Source organism: Protomyctophum bolini, assembly GCF_963924005.1.
Source record: "Protomyctophum bolini genome assembly, chromosome: 21".
Classification (NCBI taxonomy): domain Eukaryota; kingdom Metazoa; phylum Chordata; class Actinopteri; order Myctophiformes; family Myctophidae; genus Protomyctophum; species Protomyctophum bolini.
This window is the reverse complement of record NC_137882.1, coordinates 9,101,720-9,104,826: the sequence shown is the minus strand read 5'-3', so window position 1 is coordinate 9,104,826 and position 3,107 is coordinate 9,101,720.

Below are 3,107 nucleotides of genomic sequence, written 5' to 3'. Positions count from 1 at the left end.
CGAACATGCACTGCTCCCGTGCTTGCGGTTAGGTTTAGGTTTGCTCCCGTGCTTGCGGTTAGGTTTAGGTTAGGGTTAGAGATAGGGATAGTAATTTCGGAACAATGAACCTTCTGACTAATGACATGTTACCGTGGAGGGGGGGGGGGGCTAGTGGTAGTGGTGGCCATTAGTGAAACCAAAAGGAGTAAATATTGCAGATAATAACTGACTGAAGGTACAAAGGGTGCCAGGGGCATCATCAGCAGTGAACGAGGAGGTCAGGGGTCGAAGCGGAGATGCCGGTGGGGGGTGTGGGGGAGGGGTATGAGGGTGGGCGGGGGTGGGGTGGCCATTATGCCATGGCTGGCTGAGAGGAGGCAGAGGATGAATGGGGATTAACCCCGCCCCAGTGCCTCTCAATGCCCCCTCATCCCACTCCGCTGCAGAGCCCGGGGACAGTTCCCATGTGCTCTCTCTGCGCGCAGTGCACCCCCCTTCCCCTATCTGGTCTTTTCAGGGACCTCTACACACCATCCCCCCCCCCCCACACACACACATCCACACCGTTGTCGTCTATTATCACTCATAGGCCTTACTCACACATGTGGCGTGATGCTATGCCAAAGGGGGCAAAAAAATCATTGCAAAAGTTTTTTTTCCTTTTTTTCTTAAAGTACCGGTACACATGTAACATATTTGCGCGTCATGGGGCAAGAAAAAGGCATTTATAATAGCGCACACAGGGGACTGTGTTCCGATCACACGCACACATAAAAGGGGGGGGGGGATTCGTTTTCTTAACTCATTTAAATCTGCCCCCACTTCACCTTAGTGAAGGGGGTGGGGGGGCTGAAGAAGTCACTCAGAAAAACACACATTCTCTCACATACTTGCTGAGCTGAAACACTGTTGGCTTCCATTGTGTCTAAAGTGTACTTGACTTAACCACTTTAGACCCTAGTGTAGACTTAGTGAAACAGACCTGAGTTGCAACTGTACTTGGTGCGCTCTTTTTCCCCCATCTACCATTTGCCCTGAAATAGCCGTGGTGGTGGAAAAAGTTTTTTTTTTAGTAAAAGTATCAATTCCATCATGTAGAAATACTCTGTTACTTGAGTAAAAGTACAAATGTTTTGGCATCAAAATATACTTAAAGTGCCAAAATAAAAGTACTCATTATGCAGAACAAAACGCCCCATTTTACAAGTTTTTTTAATGTACGAAAATATATATTTTAGTTCCCCACACCGAACTGAAGTGGTTAATGTATGTTTTGTAATAATTATCCAAATCTGCAAAGTAACTATCTAAACGTTTGCAAATAATTGTAGTGGAGTAAAAGTACAATATTTTCCTCCGAGATGTATTGGAGGAGTAGAAGTATTGATCTGCTATTTCCGGCGGGACAAATTGCTGAAAATAGCTGATATACAGGCGCACAACGTGCTGTAGATCGGCTATTGTCGCTCCTGCGCAACGCCATCGCTACGACAAAGTACAAAATAGGCCCATTAGTGGTTATAATAGGCTGCTTCTTATTCTCTTTCTGAAATGTGTTATCATTTAAACCATCTATTCTCCCCAGAGAGTCATTGGGGAACCGATTCGGAGTGTAAATTATTTGATATGACACATCTTTGTTGGCTTCCTCCACCGTTTGACTCATTGTGTTGGCTTGTGGGGGATTGGTTTGAGAAAATGTTGCAGATGAAAGAGAGGATTTTTGAAGGAATGGTGCAACAGAACCGTAACACATCGAGCAAAGCACGAACACATCTGGTCCTGACACAGCCATGATTCGACCCAGAAGCACTTAATGTGGTTGCTGTCGGGCAGAAACCTCTTATTTACGTATTTTAGCTTTTTATGTTTTTTTCGTAGATGAATGCCCTTCTTTGTCATACAGTTTCACACAAAAGTAGCAACAATAGCCGATCAACAAGTTGTTTGCCATTTTTTTTATTTGAATTCTGAAAAGTTACAGTTTCCACCCAACGGCAACGATATGTTCCTCCAATGACTTTGTTTTATTCAATCATTTTTTTTGTTGTACTATAGTACTGTAGTACATCATGGCATTCTGTAGTCTTCAAATACCTTTTCTACCCCATAGGGTTGCAGCACCAACAGTATACCAACAGGGGGTGATGGTCGTGTCTCTTTTAGGGCAGCAATACCGGTAGCTCAACACCTTATTGCCTTTTTTCCCAACCACTTCCAAAGCCACAAAATATGAACAATTCTGCATAGCCTCAAACTTATAAAAGTTGTGTTATAACATGATCTACCCTGTCAGGGTGAGCTGAAGTCTTACTGTAGCCTATAGTGAGCGTCAGTGATGGAAGTCTACTCACATTTTTCACTTAAGTAAAAGTATCATTACCCTATTGTAGAAATAGTTTGTTACATGTACAAGTCCATAGTATTAAAAACAATTGCATCAAAATATAGTTAGTATATATATAAGTACTAAAAGCAAAAGTACTCATTATGCAGAACGTTCCATTTCACAAGTTCAAAATGTATACAAAATATTTTTTGAAAATAGCAGATTGTGAGTTTGTAGGTCAGCTATTTTCAAATGGCCAAAATATATACGGCGTTAGGGTGGTTAGGGTGTGTTTTGTAAAAAAAAAAAAAGATTCACAAAGTAACGGCAACTAAAGTTTTTATATAATTGTAATAAAGTATAAATACAATACTTTACTTTAGTCGAGTTGAAATTTGTAAATACCAAAGAAACTTAAAATACCTCACAATTGTACAGTACTTGAGTACTTGTACTTAATATTTACTTTACACCACTGTTGAGCAAGTAAAGTTGCAAAGTTTGTGTGTGTGTGTGTGTGTGTCTAGGCTGTAGGGGTGTACCATGCAGCTGTGTTAGTTTCTGATCTGAAGCAGGCTGTTGCTTGCTGTGAAAATATTATTGCAAGTGTTTATTATTGCTTCAGTGTGAAACAGTGGGAGTGTTGTGTGTGCCGCGCAGGCTGCCCGACCATGGTGTGTGTGTGTGTGTGTGTGTGTGTGTGTGTGTGTGTGTGCGCGGGGCACATAATGTGTGTGTGGAAAGTGGTCGGTGGTGGTGGTGGGAGTCTCTCCTCCTCGCCCTGTTCCCACCGGCC